Source organism: Perna viridis, chromosome 3 (genome assembly GCF_037379345.1).
Source record: "Perna viridis isolate PV_CMFRI_1.1 ecotype Kerala chromosome 3, ASM3737934v1, whole genome shotgun sequence".
Lineage (NCBI taxonomy): Eukaryota > Metazoa > Mollusca > Bivalvia > Mytilida > Mytilidae > Perna > Perna viridis.
The window spans coordinates 12354618-12376320 of NC_142447.1; the positions used below are offsets into that span (position 1 = coordinate 12354618).

Sequence of the window (21703 nt, forward strand, 5' to 3'; positions counted from 1 at the left end):
CGTCCTTGGTAGAGATCAAAAGAGGATAGCAAAGATTTATTGTTTTCCACAATCTCTTCTTTGGAGATTGTGGTAGCAGTGTAGGTCTTATTACTGCTATGATTTTCTAAGTCTACCTCTGATAAAACGTTTTGCAGACAAAAACAATGTTGTTTTGGGCTTTGTCTGCTGGTACGACAACATATTTTGCATGTGTAGTAGACAATAATTTTGGGGTCTTTGAAAACTGATGTAGTCTTGGCACTCATTGACCTACCAAAAACTTGCATACGTTTCAAACTTAAAGACCTCACGGCCTTTAACCACTCTGACAGAGAATCAATGTCTTCTAGTTCTCGCTTTATCCATTTTCTTGCATAGTCCTCGACGGCATCCATAAGAACTTGAAAGTTATAATTCCAATTTATAGAGCGTGGTTCACGGTACTTGGGACGTTTAGAAAGGATATTACGCAGAGATTCGTTTTCGATGATATTGAAATCTCTCGTAACGACGTGACCGGAAGGACCATATTTGAATGGAGAGTTTATGCAAGAACAGTCAGTTGGTTTATCCTTGAAGTCCTCAATCTCGAGGTTCTGCAATAGTCTTTTATAATTGAAAACTTTGGGCGCAATGGGTGAAGTATAGGAATATGAAATAATTGGTATGGATTTGTCTTTGAAATATGGGGGAATTTTATTGGTAACGTTTTTGTGATGGAGGATGTTAGCCAAATTAATTGCATCTATACCTTTGTTGACAAACGGTAGTGGAAGAAATGATCGTTTTTTCTTCATCCTAACTTGTCACACAAACTGGTTTAAAGAGTCTGTGGAAACCAATATCGAAAATGATGGCAACAAGTCTGTATAATGATGAGGTGGGGTCAGAAACAGAAGTGTCAAGACTTGTTTTGTAAAGGGAGTGTATTAGAGTAAGAGGTATAGAATAAAGTTTGGTTCTAATGTTAGGAAGTCCAAGAGGTTTTTGTATGAAAGGAAGGAGACCATCTATTGAGACATCATGTAACTTAGGTGACGTATATTTGCGATAGCCATGACTCCTTTCCCGTCTTGGATTTTTGTCAAATAAATTCATCACATTTATGTTATTGTTATATTGGCTTGAAAGGTTTCCTATACTTTTGATGTTGTCATTGCATCCGTAAGGTATTGCAGTGCAGTAAAGTTTCATCAAAATAAATTGAATAGAAAGTTAAATGTTTCAATAAACCAATTTTAAAATAATAAAAATCATAATAAAAAATCAAAATTTTAGAAAATATTGGAAAACAATACTTAGCATTAAATAAAATTGCCGTCTAAAATGCATAGAACGTTTATTAAAAATCTAGGAAAACGTATATCTATAAGAATATCATAAGAATATATGTATATGATAAGAATCAAATTGTCAATAAAGAGTCAGTAACAGTAAATCCTAAAACAGTTAACAATATGCAAGTCTAAAAAGATGAGTGTTGACATTCGGCTTAAAACATAAAAGTGATGGCGCATTTCTCAGGTCTTTTGGTAGACTATTCCATAACATTGCGACAGCCTTGTCGAAACGTCCTTCGCCGTAGGTAACCAAAAGTGTCTGCGAGTTGTTGTTCACTCTCGTGGAATGGTAGAATTACTTCACGCTTGTTGCCCAGTAGAACATTTGTGAGTTTATAAAGTTCTTTCTGATCACCACCAATTTCCGTAATTTTGTTGGAGTAGAAGTCCTTTTTACTTTCGTATAGAAGCCGACTTGAAACTACGCTGTTCCTGATAAATCTCTCTATGAACCGCCAAGTTTGTTTTTCTCATCATGCGTTCGGCTTTCCGACATACACATTTTGCTAATCGCAGTTCATCAGTGTACCATTCAGTATTATTATTATTATAATAATAATAATAATAATAATAATAATAATAATAATAATTATTATTATTATTATTATTATTATTATTCAGTATTATTCAGTATTAGGTCGAACGGTTATTTCCTTTTTCTGCATAGGATCATGATCGATAATAATTCGAATCAATTCCGACGCAAAAGTCGACACAAGATCTTCGAGGGTAACATTCGGATTTTGAAGTAAATTCGAAAGGTTGACATCTTGAACAAAATGAGTCTTAGAATTATTTCGAAATTTCCGATATCATAATGTTTCTCGTTTTTTTTTGTTACAACCGAGGTTTGTTTTTCATTAACCAGTATGAGCAAATTTCTCTAAGTCTACTTTTGGTTCGTCTAGTTCGTCGTCTGAGACGAAACACTTGGTAAGTACCAATAATGATACACGAAACTCTGGTTCAAAGAACCGTAAAATGGAAAGCGCTCTAGATGTTTAAATTCAACTGTGAAATTCAGTTTTGAGTCAAATATGAAACATACGTATTTAAGAAGGTGTGTGTAAGATCTTATGATGTTTTCTCTTATTGCTCTGACCTTTATTGATTTAAGAAAAAGAATTGTACATATTATAGCCTTTAATTGTGTATCGATACACTTCCAAACAGAGATACCCTCCTATCTGCAAAATAGATTGCTTATTTGCTTTTCAGTCGATGGGCTTGCAGGGTCCACCGTGCACCCCCCACTCATCAACTTCAAGGTGATTTTCAGGTACCTTTATACCTTTCATTATCGAATCAATTTAAAATCGCCAAAAGATACTCTCGGATTCTTTTTCGGTATATTTTTTGTATTATTTCGATATTTGTACGCCACTGGGTAAAAAAGTCAAGACTCGATTATTAGCGCGTCTATGTTTCCCTGGGACAGATGTGTCAAGATACTAAGTATATATAGATATAATCATGTAGCACAATGGCTTAGCTTTAAAATGGTACCAATAAAGTTACGGGTTTTCCAGTAAAAAGAAAAAAATATGTATCCCTACCCAACCGAAAAATCGCTTAAATTGACATTTTTCATTATATCAAAACCTCTAGCGTATTTATGATTCAGTAAAAAAGACTTGTGTGGTATTTTCTGTTTGGTCTTATTACAATGTATACCTCTGTGATTCTTTTGATTACTTGTGTCGTTTTTTGGAGTCAGAATTTATGAAAAATGTAAAAAAAAACTGTTTAAAGTCAACTTTGGTGAAAAATTACCAACCTGTCCCATACCTGAACATGAACCAAAATATTTTTTGTAGCTAATAAACGGTGTACAATGGACTTGTTGGGTACTATAGTTTTAATTATCGATGTATCCAACATATCTGCTCATTTCACCTGTAATTGGCAGGATTTTTTTCAAGATGAAAAAACGGTATTTGGATACATCGACATGCTGTGAATACGAATTATGTTTGATACTGATATTATTTTAACATTTTTTAAAATTCTTTCTGGAAAATTAGTTTTTCTCAGTATTCAAGTAGAAAATAAAATCATTTTTCGAATGATTCCAAATTTGAGACAATTTTGTTGAACATGAGTCGATATTATGCCACTTTTTACGGGAAAATAAAAGAAAAAAACATTTTTAGCATTTTTGGGTAAATTTTGCCTACGATAATCAACACAAGAAATCAAAAGAACACAAGATGTATATAATTGTGATAATACTACACAGAACATAAGCTATTTTTACCGAAGCATTAATACTTTAGGGATTTTGACATTAAAAAAAATATATCAATTCAAGTAATTTTTCGTTGGGGTTACATTATTTTCCATTTTACTCCAAAACCCTAGATATTTCAGCAACTTTATGGGTACCATTGTAAAGCTGTGACATTTAGCTACATAATGTTATAAATTTTATATGTTATTTAACTTCGACTTATAGAAGTTCGAAGAATGGAAAATGTAAAAAATAGAATTTTGTCTCAACGAGGTATAAAAATAGTCAAATGATACACAAAATGCTTCAGTTTGGTTTTTGGCGACACAATGATTCGTAATTGGTAGGTGTAAGGGTACCCAAAAATCATGTTTTGGTTGATGTGTGAGGGGAAGGGGTGCACAGGGGTTGAGGGGTTTATCTCAACCCAGGTAATATTTAAGCATTAAAGTATATCATAATAATAAATGCATTTGAAATTGCTTTGAAAAAAGATCTTTTTGATATTATAGTTTTATGTATTTTTCGATCGCACCATACAAATCATGTGCATGTAAAGTGATATAAGAATTTCGCCTATTTAATTTAAGGTCTGCAAAGCAAATGTAAAGCATTTCATTTTACTGTTCAATTCCTGAAACATACCCTTAAACCTTCTAGAATTAAAAAAGTAAAAATATAGATGGAATCCGATTCTACCTATATAAACATCAAACATAGATGTAACCCGTTTTAATATAAACAATAATTGTCATCATAAATTTAAAGATTTGTGCTATTGAGTCATTATCTCTTCAACAGTCTTAACAGCATAACAGTTATGTTCTACTTACCTTACTAAGTGTCACAATGTATCCTTAATATAATATAAGACTTTGACATAAAATAACATGCTATCGAAATGACTCTCCGAACTAATTAGAAATCGATTTATTACATACTGCTCACTGTTTTATTGGTTTTATTTTCATTAATTGTGATACTATCCAATGCTTTCTCAGTAAGCTTATATTCCATTGTGATCGGAGGTATCTTATACTCATTAAAGAATATTGCTTCTAATTTTGGTCGGTCATGTTGATCTTTTTGTCTAACATTGCATCACCTTTGTTAGACCTAAATGACTACAATTCCATTCCAGGTGTCTGAAACAAATGAGAGAAGGAGATTAATTAACTAATTCATTTCCATTTGAAGATTTTTTCTGAGATTTTCTTCTGACATATACTAATTCGTCATGCCACCAGTTTACCGATAACATCACAGGGTGAAATCCCAACATGATATTAAACCAGAATCTGTTAATTATGTAAAAACATTTAAAGAAAATCCATTATTTATTAGGGAAAGCTGAAAAAGGGTCTATGTAAATACATTTTAGAAGATTAGGGCGGAAATATGGAAAGGAAGTAATTAGAAGAGACTTTAAAATCAAAGAGTATTATTAAGCAAAAGCTAAAAGCTGATATTTTACGCAAACAAAAAAGTCTAAAAACGTCTTTTGAATAGTAATTAAGGGTTTTACATTCTGTGTGTTTTAAATACTAAAACTTCTGTACAAATTGAGAGAGATATTCGTGGCGTTTAATTCAACCATTTTTCAAATATTGGTACGAAACATAGATACTAAGCTGTGCTAATATCTTTGTTTGTTGTTTGCCTTAAATCCCCTAGGGAGAATAAATTGTTATATTATCAATTAGTTCCATTATACTTAGGTCCAGAAAAAGTATCAATATTCGGTTTGTACCCTTATTCACGAGCTTTAATTTAGCATCATGGAAGCTCTATTTTCTTATAGATTAAATGCGATTGAGAATTAAGTGAGTCTCAGAAAAAAATTCCTTAGCTTCTAAAATTAAGTATAAACAAATCATTGCCTTTTCCAAGATAGAGATGGCAAACAAAATAAACATAGGAGAGTGTATACGAAACGACGATATCTGGTCTTACCTATTATTGCTTACGAATGTATAAGGAACCCAGACTAAAGAAATGGAAGCATGGACAAAGTAGGGTAAGCGTCTTTTTCTTTTCTATGAAGTCAAACCACGTTTCAAATTAAACGACGACATTATAAAAATAATAATAATAATAATGATAAAAAAAAACACATCATAGTAAATGTTAAAACTTTGTTGATCAAGACAGCCGTGTGGATACGCAACCAAGACAAATGTGTACTTCTAATAAGTTAATAGAATTACAGAAATGTAGTTTTTGTAGGCTTTGACATGATGTATGCGCTGTGATAGAACAAATCCTTAAGCAGGGGTTTAATGAATATTTGCACAGACAAAACATTTGATAGCTTGCCATCATACTGATGTCAAATTATATACTATATATATACAAACGTGAATAATTCTACAACCGGATATATAATTTGAAAAGCTTTTATGATAACATGCAGTTTATAAGTTGATCAATTAAACTTGTGGAACGAAATTCACTTTTATTGGGCTAAATTAACTTTAGAGAATAGAACCTTCAACATATTTCCCAGACAGGAAATCAAATCGAAGCAGAAATATTCACATATTTGTCACGATCGGAATAAAATCTATTTAAGACAATTAAGAATAGTTTCATAAAACTATTTTTAAATTCCAGACAGAAAACACTGACGTTATAGTAAAAGTATTTTCCTGATCAGTGTTTGAAACATTTATAAAGATGGAAACGTTAACTTTGAAAACAAAAACCTACGAGCTTATCAAAATACCTTACATTATATATCATTTCATGCACAATTTTGAAGAAAGACCTTGATTAGGTAACTAAAACATTTTACCGTTCATTATTTTTATTTCAAGTGTCAGAACATGACAATCATAAAGTGAGAATTGTTCAGTTCTTTATATCAAACATGGGCCTATCATAATATCTCTCCTTTGACATACTCTGGAAGCATTTATCATTGTTGGATTTGGCTTCATATTCCGATGTTTAGAGTACTTCTTGCATATGATTTACTTTTTAAGTTTACAGTTCCTAATATCGTTCTTATGCTTCTGATGATACATTACTCAACGAAACACATGCGCAGCATACCGAAATTTTAAATATTCAAATGATTGGTATTGTTCGAATTCTGTCTGAAGTTTAAAGAGGTAGACCTATGGTAAGGGATATAACTCTTACAAATCATTGAAACATATATTGTTACAAGCAGGTATATAGTGACTTAAACAGCATTAATTTTTTTCAAATTTAGCAAACATTAAGGAGGCAGACCTAGGGTAAGGGACACAACTCATACAAACCATGGGAACGTTTGCATTCAGCACTTTACATCAATCTCACGTAAGCATCAAAGTAACCTGGACTGATTTCATTCTGTTTCATTTGAAAGCTTGATGGGCTTTGATGAAATTGTATATAATACAAACATCACTGATTTCCCTTACCCTAGGTCTACATCCTTAAGTACAAAACCTTCGGAAGTGTAATAAAAAACTCAAAGCCATACACATTTAAGCGTAGGTTAATAAACGAAAACTAAGATGTAATGAAATTTTATAGATTTCGCTTCCTGTTCACGAAAGTTTTTGCCATTTTATGTTCTTTGAATAAAATTCCTTCACAGACTGTAAAAAGTACATTCTTTAGGCTATCAACTGACGTTAAAGAATACATACCATTATTAGATTAAATTAAGGAAGTGTACTCAAATCGTTTACAAGCATACAATGTCTTACTAATTACTTAACAGGTCTCTTATCGTAGGTTGTTCATTTTAAAGGCAACAATTAAGTCTATTTTTGCAGTTTCTCTGATAGTAACGACCTTTTATAGCAAATTCTATAACTACCGGGATTTGGTGGAATATCTTTAATGATGGAAACCTGCAACAGATTTACTATCTAAATGATGTATCAATTTCAAGAGTTTCTTGGAAATTGTTGTTTCTTTCAAAAGAGCATGCCTATACCGACTAAACATGCCTCTGCTGTATTCTTGCACCCGCCATTGAGTTCGTGGAACTTGTTTCGATTATTTAAATGTTTATTCTCGATCTAGGGAGATTAATTTATTTTTGTTATTTCCAAAAGACTCAAATGTCAGGATTTAAAAAAAATAATTTTTTACCCCGAGAAACCCACATTATGTCAATATATTGTTGTTTCGTGATAGTTTATACGTAAAATGTGCCAGCTTAATAATGGCGGTACAGTCACCTTTTTCTTAATGTGATTATGTGTATCTACTTATATAACGCAAAGAAAACTTCAGACGACTGATTAAGATTGATGTAAGAATTACAATGGCGACTTTTCTATATTGAATTTCTACGGTAATTTTATAATGATACATTAAAATAACATATACGGTTATGTAATATACTTACGACAAATCCCGGTGGAAACAGAAGCAAGTTTTAAGTGGGGGTGTTTGTAAGAATCAGGCAAAATTGGAAAAATAGAAACCTGCCTCTCAAAACCCCACCGATCAGACAATATTATATCGGTCAAGGATGCTTTCCCTATTTAAAAAGAACATTACTTGATCTATGCATCAGTGGATTTGCTCAGAGATTTTGCGATAGAATGTAGAAAAAGAGGTTTTTGACAGAGTTATCTACCCTTGTAATGTTCAATTTTAGCGCATTTCAATGAAAATATAACTCAATGCACCAAAATGATATGGAAAATATTTTGTTTATTACTCGATTTTAATGGTGCAAATAGTCAAATTACACTAGTTTACTTTATTCCTTGTTTCACCCACTGCCTGATTCTTACAAAGACTTACACTTAATAGCAATAAAAATATATTAAGAATGTGATTTCTTTAACAAATAAGTTGAATATTGTCTTTGTTATTAACTAGTATTGGGATTTGTACAAGTATTAGAATGATAAGTACGAGTAAAATTGAAATACCTGCTAAGGTATTTTTTGTCCAAAATGTTCTTTGTTAGTTCTATATATGTTTGGAATTGACATAAACAATAAACACTATAAACAAATCAGATGTATGAAACGAACAGAAAACGATATCAAAATGAGAAATTTTGGTATGAAAATGTGTACAACTTCTCATTCTCAAAAATTGCCCAATTTCCTATCCCAATTCAATACCACTCAAGCATATTAGTGACGGATTATACGTGTGACGAAATAGATTGATATTTCCCCATTATTCGATGTATTAATATATACTCATAATGCAATGCTTCAGGTAAATATCGGCAAAAACAAATACCAAAGCGTCAGCGATGGAATGATTCAACTACGTTAAATTCAACAAGACGTCACAATATGTGACAGCGAAATTCGTTGTTCCAAATTCTCCAAGCTCCCATTCAATATAACAGTGTTATTAAGGAGGTAGACCTAGGGTAAGGGATATAACTCTTAAAAATCATTGGAACGCCTGAATTCAGCATTTCAGCAACTCGGCGGGTGCTTCTAGAAAAGCAGAGGATGCTTACCCTACCGGTGCACCTGGTCCATGCTCCCAGTTTTTAGTGGAGTCCGAGTTGCTCATTTGCTTTTGTTACTTTGTATGTATGATTTTAGTTACTTTATGTTCTTTGTTGTGTATGTCTGGTTTCCATGTCTGGTCTTTGTCCCTGGATTGCATTCTTTTGATTACCGCTATAACCTTGGTTTCCTTGATTACTCTTTAAATCTATCTAATGTAAACATCAAAGTAACATGGATTGATTTAATTCTGTTTCAAATGAAAGCTTGATAGGCTTTGGTGACTTGAATATGATACATATATAGAACTGATTTCAAGAGTTTTGTTCCTTACTCTTGGTCTACCTCCTTAAAAGGTATTTTCATTTTAATCCTGTATAAAGTCCAAGTGCAGGATTAATATGAAAATACTCATTTTATGACACATTTAACAACGTATATAATTAAATATTGTATAAAGGCACATATTAGTTAAATAATAAAAAAATTCGTATTAGACCACAAAATCCTAACAAAATATTCACTCCATTTTCAGGAAGGATGATCTATACAATTCAAATTACATTCTGCCAATACAAAAAACGGTTTCTTCAGTGTTTTGTCATATTAAATAACTTGCATACTGCTAAATGTAAATTGAATCTGTAAAAAGTTGGTAGATTTCTCTTGTTTTCGTCCTTTTGTCAAGAATGAATGAAATACATAATAATTTAACTTTTGATCGAAACCTTTGTCAATTAACATTTAAATGTAGATTAAAATATCTCTACAGCAAATTTCGTAAACATTTCTTTGTCTTTTTGTACTTCTTTAAAAGCAAGTATTTCGATCCTGTCAATCTTTATTCAAAGTATTTTTTTTAAATTTTTTCTTTCATTGATCAGATGTTAAAAAAGTAAGTTTTGCAAAATTTATTAAATTCAATATTATAACAACTACAACCAGAAGTTTAAACATTTTTCCTTTGCAGAAAATGAAAATTCTGAACGTCAACACATATATTGAATCAATTTTTTTTAAACTTCTATAAAAGACATTAACCCTTGAGAGTTGACGGACTCGTGAAGCACGTGCAATAAATTATGTACTGGAAGTTGAAATTATGTTTAAAACCAACTTAAATCTATATTAAGGCCAGAAAATTCTTTATAAAGACCTACTGAACTTTGTATTAAGACCATTAAGTTTTGTATAAAGACCAGTATTTGTTTTCGTAAAAACAAAAATTGAATATGATTCTCTATAAACTGGTCAATTTCTGTTGTATTTAAGTACATTAGTTCATCAAGACCTATACCTAATTATTATCATTGATACACTATTTTAAACACATTAGTTCAGTATATCATGCAATAATTTGATACGTTTTCTAGTATAAAAGGGTCAAAACAAAATAGCATATAGCAATTTTTTTAAATGAGGTTAGGTTATAAATGAGAATAAATGCTTTACTTTTCTCATATTCATACATAATTAAGGCGTGAGAGTTTATATTTGTACTGCGTACACAATTATTATCAAATTAAAAGTGAATTCTATGTCAACTAATTGTGAAAATAGATACTAGGTCTTACTTTTTAAAATTTTTCAATATAAAGTTTTATTGTACGTGCAGTGAACCGATTAGCTTGATGCATGATACGATATGATCTTAATGTAACTTATTTAAACATCCATTTTGCTGCAGCAAGCTAAAACAATGGAAGTACTAATTTAGAAAAGATTTATTTGGCAACAGAAACTTAAAAAGTTATGCAAAATTCTACAATATAAGGGAAGAGTTTTATTCTCCTACAGTAAATTAAAAAAATATCCATCATTTTAATATTGCAAATTTTCGTTTGCTGTACAAATGTTTCAAGGAGTAATCTCTTTTCAGCAGCATAAGAGACAAATACTAAAGACTAATCAAGGGAACCAAGGTCCTAGCGGTAATTAAAAGAACGTAATTCAGGGACAAAGACCAGACATGGAAAACAGACATATACAACAAAGAACATAAAGTAACTAAAATAACACATACAAAGTAACAAAGCAAATGACCAACTCGGACTGTACTAAAATCTGAGAGCATGGACCAGGTGCACCGGTAAAATAGTTCAAGATTCAAGCGTAAACTGTTAAGAGAAGAAGTACTCGAAAGCAAAATTATCGAAATAAGAAGCCGAATCCGATAGATTCTGTCTCAGTATGTCAAGGAGCTTCGTTATTGTACATGTATGTTTTTTTTGCATTGATTAAATGTTGGAAGATTACTTCTTTCTGTTCTGAATTTAAACGAAAGCAGGGTCAACATTTTGTAGTTTGTAACCTTTGAAATGGGTTCGTTACTGAAACCTTAATACTTTATCAACAGACATCAATCAATAGCTACCTTGCTTGTCACACATTCAAGTCCGTACAAGTTTCATCAAATTCATCTCACCAGATGATATCTATTTTATGCTGTATAAGCACGTTTTCATATCTCAAATGTTTTTAAATGATTATGGTCGGTTATCTTTACCTTAAATTCACTAATTAAAAAACGATGGATCTAAAACTTAGTATAAAACTTCAACTCTTGAAACTTAGGCTAGAAAAATTATATGATTCGTTTGTATTTGACATATTGGTTTGTTCGTGTAAAAAATGCGATGGAAAAGAAATAGTAAGAACAGCAAAGCGTGAATCAATAAGAAATGTTGATACAACCGGAAGTTCTATGGTTAACCAGTGAAAACGAATCCTTTCCAATGTCTAAAGATTATTTATTTCTTTAAGTATTTTATCTACATGACCTTATATATTGAAATTGATCACAGTTTTATTCGGATACGTATATTGTCATTATATTTTTAACATTAAAAACAATTTTATTACAGTTTAAATGGAAATACATGTATGAGCCTCAAACTTTTCAAACAGATGTAATACACAGATTCAATAACATGTCATGATTTTCCTTTCCTATTTCGTCTACTCCGGGTTTGACATTTTATGAGCAAATCGGCGTGTGTCTCTAGAAAAGCAGATGACGCTTACCCTACCGATGCATCTGGTTCATGCTCCTAATTTTTAGTGGAGTCCGGGTTGATTCTTTACCTTTTGTTGCTTTGTACGTACGTATTATTTTGATTTCTTAATGTTTTTTTTGTTTTGTGTGTGTCTGTTTGTCCCTGGATTACATTCTTTTCATTTCCGCTAAAATCTTGGTTCCATTGATTACTCTTATAATAAAAATAGTTCCTCAAATTAAAAGTGTAAATGTACATTTGAAACTAGCTCGTTGTTTTACATGTTGCGTTATCATTATTTTCTTTTTACAATTTCCGAATATATCGCTTACAGTTAGCACAAAAACTTCCAATGTTTTCTCTGTGTACAAAACTAACCAAACGACATCTTCTTACATCTAAAAAAAAAATCACCTAACCTATGATAAAGGCGCCGAATTTGAATTACCCATTGTCAATTAAACTTTCTAAAGTAGTAACACTCCAACTGCTTTAGGTACATTGTATTATTGTTTCATTGCAACGAATTTCTTGTAAGGGTCTGTAAATCATACCATATACAAAAAAGCTACAGGGAATTTAGCACGTTTAATGCGGTGAATGTCGTATTTAATTTGACCAAGATAGTCCCACTGTGTTACATTTCATACAGGTTTATCGTGTTCTATCATCGTGTCAAGAAGTTTTGATGTAACACATAACGGGCACACATATGTTTATGAAAGGCCTCAATGACAAAACAGATTATAACTACAAGGTAGTATTTTGTATCAGACAATTGATACTATTCTTCTAGACTTAAATACTTGTTGCATAATTTTAATGAAATTAATCCTTGAAGCTGAAATATTTGTATTGCAGTTATTGCATTACTAATGTTATATATTGTTTCCTCATAGAAGACATTCACCTTTGCAATGACGAAATCACAGTTTCTAACAAGCTGATATTTGTATAGTAATCTAAACAAATACAAAAGGTTTGTAATATAGACTTGTCAATGCATTTTTATTTGGTATTCTAATGTTAATGTATTACACTGGAACCTGTCTATACCGTTTTGTACTTTAATATCATTCTTTGTAAGAATTATCCAAATTTTGTAATATATGATACACCCCATCATTGCTTTATAGGTCTATATGATGAAATGTATAATTATTCATGTCAATCTTTCTGCTCTTAGGATATAATCCACATGGAAAATCCAACAGTTTCTATTGTATTTAGTGTCATTTACAGAGTTATCGACCTTAATTTAGAATTCTGCAGTACATCTATATAATTTACATCTCTTGTGAACACGGCTGGTATGAAAATTCACATGTTATTCTCTGTTTACTTAAGCATTTTAAACAAAATATCAAAAATAAAAATATTTCGGCTTTCCGACCATGTATCACATTTTGCATGATTCTTAGCCGGAGTACTTCTTAAAAAATGGGTCGGTTTAGACAAGTATTTGGTTTGGAGTAAATTTAGTGTGATATGAAGTGTTCGGTTTACTAAGTTTCGAAGTAAATTTAATTAGATATTGAATGAAACTCAAAATGTCTGGTTTAGACAGGTTTAAGTACACTGTATTGTTCATGATTCAGTTTAGCCAGATTTTATCTAAAAAAATGATTTTATTTCCCCACATCAAGAAATTATGTTTTCGCAATAATAAGTTCTATAAACATGGAGTTCTGCTAAGAAGCCCGTATACATGTAGTCCTCATCGTTCTATGTTTGCTAACATGCACTTTATGGTTTCGTCCTTGTTCACAGTAACATATGTATTTGGTCATATATTTTATGACATACCCATCTTGACAGTTTCTAGAATATATATATATAGACGCAAGACTGTTAGTTATCAATTTTTAATTTTTGTTTTTTTCTGACCTTTACATTTATAATTTAGATAATTGCTTTTTTAACATAAACAAAAAATACAATAATAACAATAATAATGGCACCGGCAAAAATTACGACCTCACTGAAATTATATCAATGACAAAGCACACACACACACACACACACACACACACACACACACACACACACACACAAAAGTAATAAATAAAATAAAATGTCAAGTTGCTGATATTTTAATAGTTTGACTTCTAACCACTAATTCTCAACTTAAACATGGAAGCAGATCAACGAAATAATATTTAATTGATATTTTATTGATTTAACATTGCAAATCTAAGTAAATAAAGGATGAAAAAACATTCCATTACGTAACCCATTGACGCGATGCTTGAAATATCTGTTTCATAATCGTGATATGTAGGAGTGAGTACAAAGAAACGAGAACAAATACAAAACCTACAAATGCAGAACATGCTATCAAGAATCAGGAAATTGACGACATACAGAACAAATATAGAATATAAACCTTAGTAATAGGTTTGATAAAATGCACTTTTCTTAAAATGCTACTATGACGGATTGAACTCTACCTGAAAAATATAAAAAACGCCAATTTAAAATCAGCACTGCACGTGAATGACAAAAAAAACCCCAAAAAACAAAAACAAAACCAAAAATGAAATCAGGCAAATCTCGTGAAGGTGCCAACGTTGACAGTTAATGTTGTATGAGTGGGAATCTTTAGTTTTCAACAATTAGTTGCTGTATTTTGATAATGCTAAACTTTCGAGAGAAGAATTTAAAGGAAAGCCGTAACGATATAAAAAGAACAATTTGCAGGAAATGCTTGAACGACATAAGACATAGGTAGTAATGACAATACGGAGTTAAACAAAATATATTTAAGGATTCAAAATGTACCCTTTCTATCTTAATACAGTAATGCAGTTTTTTCTTAAAATAGAAATAAAAGTATTTTTGGAAATAACAAATACCACACGTACTGTTTTGTCATTAAAGACAATTATTATATTTCCTTTCCCAATTGTCTTCATGGCAAGATATTCTATTGTCTGATTTTTTGAAGTCCTAATCTAATGTTATATCTGAATCGTTACTTGTTAAATGTGGAGCGACAACCTACGTACGAATTAAGAAGTGAGAACCACGGAAGCAGATACAATAAACACTGTTTTAACAGCCAGACAATTCCTAGTGAATTCTACAGACAAACCGGCTTAGTTGACTTTGTCTCTTGAAAGGAATTCATTGAAGTTAATAAAGTAATTTACACAATAATTGCTTTACCAATGCAATATCATTTAATGTATTATAAGAGACATTCACCTTGTACAATTGTTTATTAGCGATTCTAAGTGATTTATATAAAGGTTGATGCAAATAACAGCTGCTGTATATACCAACAAACCCATTTTCATAAACAAAAAAAAAAAAAAAACAAAAAAAAAAAAAAAACAAAAAATGTGAAATGAGAAAACATAATTTTTCATTCATCAATTCAGGTTTGTCAAAGAAGCTGTTTAATCAATTTATTACATAGAGCCACACTTTACAACAAAAGTATAATTTTCCTTTCTTAAGAAGATTGTTGAAGTATTAAATTATTTCAGTATTTCAGTTATTGTCGTATAATTGTAATATAAACCCATTAGTTTGCCTATTGCATATCAAATCTGCCAGAATGTCAATTATGAAAATTAGTTGATTTTTTTTATTAATATGGTATAACGTTCCATAATTCAAACAGAACTTATAACTTACTTCATGATCTGATGTTTGTATATTTTTTTTACGTTTGGTTATTGTCCATCGGACTACTGAATGCATTCTTACTGTATATTATGCCACGTTCATGGGAAATTTCTTACAATGTCGGCATGTATTTACATTAGAACGATGGATTTGCAGTATTCAAAAGGGAATAGACGTATTACGCACGTGAAACGCAAAAAACTTTTTGTATTCTTAATAAGTCTCACACAATTCACACATAAACTTATTCACCTTTAAGCCCTTTTCTCGTTTTTTTTCCTCTGTGGAATGAATCAAAGCGTAATCAAGGGAACCAAGGTTATAGCGGTAATCAAAAGAATGTAATCCAGGGACAAAGACACAACAAAGAACATAAAGTAACTAAAATCATACATACAAAGTAACAAAAGCAAATGAGCAACTCGGACTCCACTAAAAACTTTGAGCATGGACCAGGTGCACCAGTAGGGTAAGCGTCCTTTCGACTTTCAAACTTTCGACGCTTTCAGCGGAAGGAATTAAACCAATGAGTGCGATAACAGAGCAGCTAAATCAATTTCAAAGTTTGTAATGCAACAGACATAACTTACTTATTTGCAAAAAAAAAACACCCTTATCAAAATTCAAAAACTTGTTTCTAGTTTGCAAAGTTAAAAAATACATGTATTGTATACACATGTTGGGACACGTCTTGTCACTTGGTTGGTGACCGTACGATTCCTTATCCAAGATAAAATACAGGCAAGTCAAACTTGTCTAAGTAATCACTTGTAATAAACAAAATCTGGTTTTGAAATATTCTTTATCCATTGAGATATAACAAAATTATTTTAACCAATCAGATTACAGTATTTATCTCAAATAAATTTATATGAACATAACCGGTATAAAGACTACCTGTTACCCCGACAAAGCTCAATTTTTATTCAAATACAGTAAAAATTTACTGAGTATGTGAAATATTTTTCCAGCCAAAATGGTTGATATTAAAACTTACGTTTCTTCTTGTTCACTTTCATTAATGTTACATAAATATCCCGTTTTTTTCCGAAATGGCGATATCTAATGTGTTGTTTTTTCCTGTTTCCTGAAACTATTTGGGATGAAGGCACTGTATTACTACTATACATAATCCAGATCGGCAAATACTTGATTCTAAAATTTTACTGTTTTGTGTATTTAAGATTTATCTAGAAAAACGCTTATTGATGATAAAACAAAATTGAATCCTCAAATCATGCCTACTCCGTACTACCGTTAAATTGTAAAAGTTGCTATACTCAACGTGATTTACAAGTTAGGTTTAGCACTATCTATTTCATCATACTACAAATAAAGGTAGCTTTTATACTTTTAACTTTAGGAAGCTTTTGGTCACGACTGCGAAGTATAGTGTTACTGCCCGAAAGATTCGTAAATATTAAACTACAGGTTTGACTCTCAGGGGAAACATCGGAATGTTGTTGTAATGACACAAATATTTACAAATCAATAATGGTTTGTGATGCAATTCATTGACGCTTTGGTTTGGGTATTTATATTCCATCCATGAACTGTAGGTGGAATTAAGGACTAAAATAATGCAACATCTTACAATTGTTTTCTCTTTGGGATTTAATATTTCCCAAGATGAATCCCCACACAAAACCAGATGTAGAAGATGAACTTTTATATTACACCTATATATAGACATGCATCAGTATAAATATAATGAAAAATGCAGTTTTGAAATAAAACGTGTCGGAGTTTCGTAAATTGCAAACTGATGAACATTTTCAAATTAACGAAATATAAGATGTTGTAAATTAAATCGTCTATCTAAAAACCTTTATCAACATTCCGATATAAACTTGTCACAAAACATTCAATAACTTATTGATAAGCGAAATATTACCCCATGATAATAGTATGAACACATATTAAGTAGCTGTCTTTGCAAGAATCGTGCAAAATCTGAAAAAAATGTGATACACCCCAAAAAAGGCTACATATTTTTATTTTTGTAATTAAGTTGTTTTATGGGTCTATACTATGAAATGTGTAATTATTCATTCAAATCTGCCTGCTCTTAGGAGATAATCAACATTGAAAATCCAGTAGATTCTATTGTAGGTATCAGTCTTATATTACATATTCCTGAGAGGGTGTACGTCAAAACATGGAGGCTAAAAAATATAGTGCGCTTCCTTTTTGCCTTTTCCTGTTTTTGTTTCTTGGCAAATGCCTATAATTTTTCATCAAAAGTACAGTGTAAATATCAGGCTATGACACAATAAACTTGTTTTGGAGGAAAAACAGTATTTTCATGAAAAATAATGCTTCAGAAAAGGGGGCTATTTTATGCACTCAGAATCAAAGTGAAAGTAGAAAAAGTATATTTTTAGTTTGACCTGTCCTGGGGTACCACAGTTCGTGCCTTTTTTTTTGGTCTAAAATGGACCTATCTCCATTAATTTTGAAATCTACGGTGCATTCTATATAATTTTGTATCTCCTAAGAGCACAGGTTATATGATAACCACATGTTAATTTCTGTTTACTATGACATTTCAAACAAAATATCAAAAATAAAAATATGTAGGCTTTTTACCCATATATCACATTTTGCATGATCCTTAGCTGGAGTGCTACTTAAATTGAATATATAGAATCATGTTAGTAAATATTATTTTTGTCACAAGAAGTAAACAGTTTGAAGGTAGCAGGTATTTCATTGTAAGCCGAATAATAAATTGATATAGATACAGAATGGAAAGAATGAATCGTAATGTATAACTGGATGTAACCAGAGAATTCCCATATTGTACCGATACAAATATTCTTTAAAATAATGACGCCAGGGGTGAATAAAAGTCTTTGTATTAGCTGTAGTAATATATTTCTACTTTGCAACATATTTTTTTTCTATACAGGAAAAGAGATATGACTTGTACATATACCTTTGCAGTATATAATTTGCTCCTGGTAGCTTCTGAATTATACAATACAACTCGGGATGCTACCAACCATAAGAAATCTATTCAATATCTCCATAGAAAAAATATATTAGATATCAGTGACTGAGATGAGAATTACATCTATTTCTTGTACGAATGCACAAAACGCGATAATTATTAACAAAAAAAAAAAAAAAAAAAAAAAAACTAAATTAGAATAAAATTCATATTTTCGTTTTTGTACTGACTCCTAGTGAATTTATCATATTATGAAGTAGTATTAAAACGCTTAGATCACCTGTGCTTATTACGAAATACTTTATTTTCGGATGTTTCGGGCCCTAATTATTTTAACTTCTAGACATGATATTCTAATGATACCAGTGTGTCTACATGTATATTGCCTGGAATTATCAACTTTGTTGTAATAACTTAAAAGATGTTCATAACATAGTAAAATATATGAGTAAAAATTTTTGGCATTAGCTTATCGTAATGCGTCATAATGGTGCCACAATTTTACGTATAACAAAAACTGACTGCTGAGAATTGTAAATCTTATTGACTTCTCGGACATATTTACATCCAGAAAACTATGTCAACACCCAGGAAACAACTTCATATTTCACAGATTATGAACTATATAATGAATGTATTCACTAAATATGAAGTTGTTTCTTGTGTGTGGACACCATTTCTTTGCCAAAAAATATGGCACACAATTTATTATATTATGTGAATATTTAACAAAGATCCGCAAAATTTTATAACACACATATCTTGATCAATATCTTAAGTGTTATATAGTTATGCATTGATCCCCGTGCAGGTGCGGGTGTTAAAAGAATAGGCCTGCATCCGCGCTAAGCTTGTCGTAAAAGGCGACTAAATAGTGCTCAGAACCCTAGATGGGGCAAGGGCGCTCTGCCCACAGAGCAGCTGGGATGTGTATCCCTGGCGTGTTAAATGCTGGGGTTGTCAGGCTATAATACGGAAAACCTGACCGCAAACCATTGTGGTGCACCGTGTTTGGAAAGATGCCACATTCCTCGCACGTTAAAGAACCCTACTGTGGTATTCTCCCGGAGTATGAACCATAGGGCTCCGCCACAGGAGGTTAAATTGCCCAACTCTACCCACCTCGCCATATTTCCAGTGGCAATCAAAATTTGTCGACTCCATTGTCCTTGTGTCCCATCCCTTTTTCATTTCATCATCATTTCATGTTCATTTTATCATCAATTTCATGTTCATCGTCTGAATATAGCTGAAATATTGCTGCTCGGGCGTTAAACCCCAAAAAACAAACGTAAGTTCTTGTATTGAATTGCTAGAGTTCTTACAATTAAGCTTCTGGAACAGGGTTGTATTGCTATAAGATTGAAGACATAATTACAGAAGGTTGTCATCATGAACTCGTGGATGGTTATGGTATATCAATCTGCACCATAAAAAACTGATTTGTTCAATGTGTCATACCCGCATCCCGCACTTTTTATGAGCACCTCGGTTTCTAGAAAAGCAGAGGACGATTACCCTGTCGGTGCACCTGATAGATACAGAATGGAAAGAATCAATCGTAATATATATTATTTAACCCCAGACTTTTTATGAGCACCGCGGCGGATGTTTCTAGAAAAGCAGAGAACGTTTACCCTACCGGTGCATCTTTTGGACACCGTATTTTAAGTATTATGATGACCTTATACTCTAAAGGTAAAGTAAATACAACTCACTGCGACCATTTACATCATTGTTAAATTTTCTATACGGTACATTAGCAAGTTTAAATTTTGGGTTTTTTATATACTGTCAATGTGAAATAAAGAATTATTTTTTTCAACGCAGTAAAGCCCCATTTCGGGGGCATTGGTGTCCGGAATATTTTGAACCACTTACATGAATTTCATGATTTGAAATATTTAATTATTGAACCAATAAGATAATTGAAGCACAAATCATAGCAGCGATCACTCAGTTCGCCAAATCTGAATCAGATTAGGGTATTAACAAAGCGAGAAAATGTGTCGTCTATCTTTTCAAAAATTAAAGTTGTTTTAAAATGAGAAACATCTCACAAACATTTCTTAAACATTTGTGAAAACTGCTTTGTATTAAGAAGGTCCTTAGAATGACTAGTGCATTAAAATTGCAAGTTTAAAACATGGCCAATTTGAGAAAATGTAATGAACGTTATCATTACTTTTAGCTCTTAAACTATTTCAGCAAAAAAGAATCTCATTTTAACAATGTATGAACATCAAATTCTTATTTTAAAAGAAGTTTCATCAGACAATTCAATTCAGTAATTGAAATTAGAAATAGGCCTGGTCTATGAATATTTAGATAAAATGAACAGTGTTTTCCAAGCAGAAAGAAGTAAACCAGTTACATATAGAGTACAAACTACCCAAACACAATGGTGAATTGTTTATTTAAAGATTACGATCATCATAATTGACAGCTATTCAAACTTAAAGACAGTGTCCAATAGATCACTCAGGTGTTCTGTGGTAGTAAAGTATGACACATTGGCATAATGTACGGCAAATTTCTTCCTAGATAGCTATTTAAATAACTCACTAGCCTAGGTAGATTTGTATTTAAATTGGAAATGGTCTTTTTCAATTAGCTGTAATTGGTATATCGTTGTAAAATACGAACACTAATAGTCATAACGTAAACAATATTTATTTTTGCAAATTTTTAACTTTCTTGAGCCATTAACCATAGATAGTGTCTCAATTGAAAAAAAAAGAAAATATATTTACTGTTTTTTTCTATGATAAAGTGATAGAACCTACACTGTATATGTCAACTGACAAAGTAGGATAAGGATAGTAATTTCATTTTCTGTTTTCCTTTTGTCAATCTAAGCATCCACAATGTCACTGACAATAGTTTCCTTGAACCAAGAACGTGACAATACAATAATTAACAGTCATTTTTGCATTTGACATCAGAACAAATAAACGGGATTACAGAAAAATATGTTTTCTTTTTTGAGATAAATAACATGGCTAAATCACGTACATGTGTTGTGAAGAACACTTGACCTACTGCTTTTGTATTTATTTTATTCCCTGGTGAGAAAACTTTGTTGTTTTATTATCAATGAACCGCCTAAGTTGTTTTGCTCGTGCGAAAACGCATTTGAA

The 21703-nt window shown here is 31.5% G+C and overlaps 1 protein-coding gene across 1 annotated transcript in view; it reads right to left on the minus strand.

Moving 5' to 3' along the window:
* The window catches only part of LOC148621035 (1-phosphatidylinositol 4,5-bisphosphate phosphodiesterase epsilon-1-like), a 236868-nt gene that overhangs the window by 166408 nt on the left and 48757 nt on the right, over positions 1–21703 (minus strand). Inside the window, exon 2 of the mRNA XM_088575034.1 lies at positions 4386–4697. The gene's annotated coding sequence lies outside the window, so the exon portion shown is untranslated. The remainder of the gene's footprint in view (positions 1–4385; positions 4698–21703) is intronic.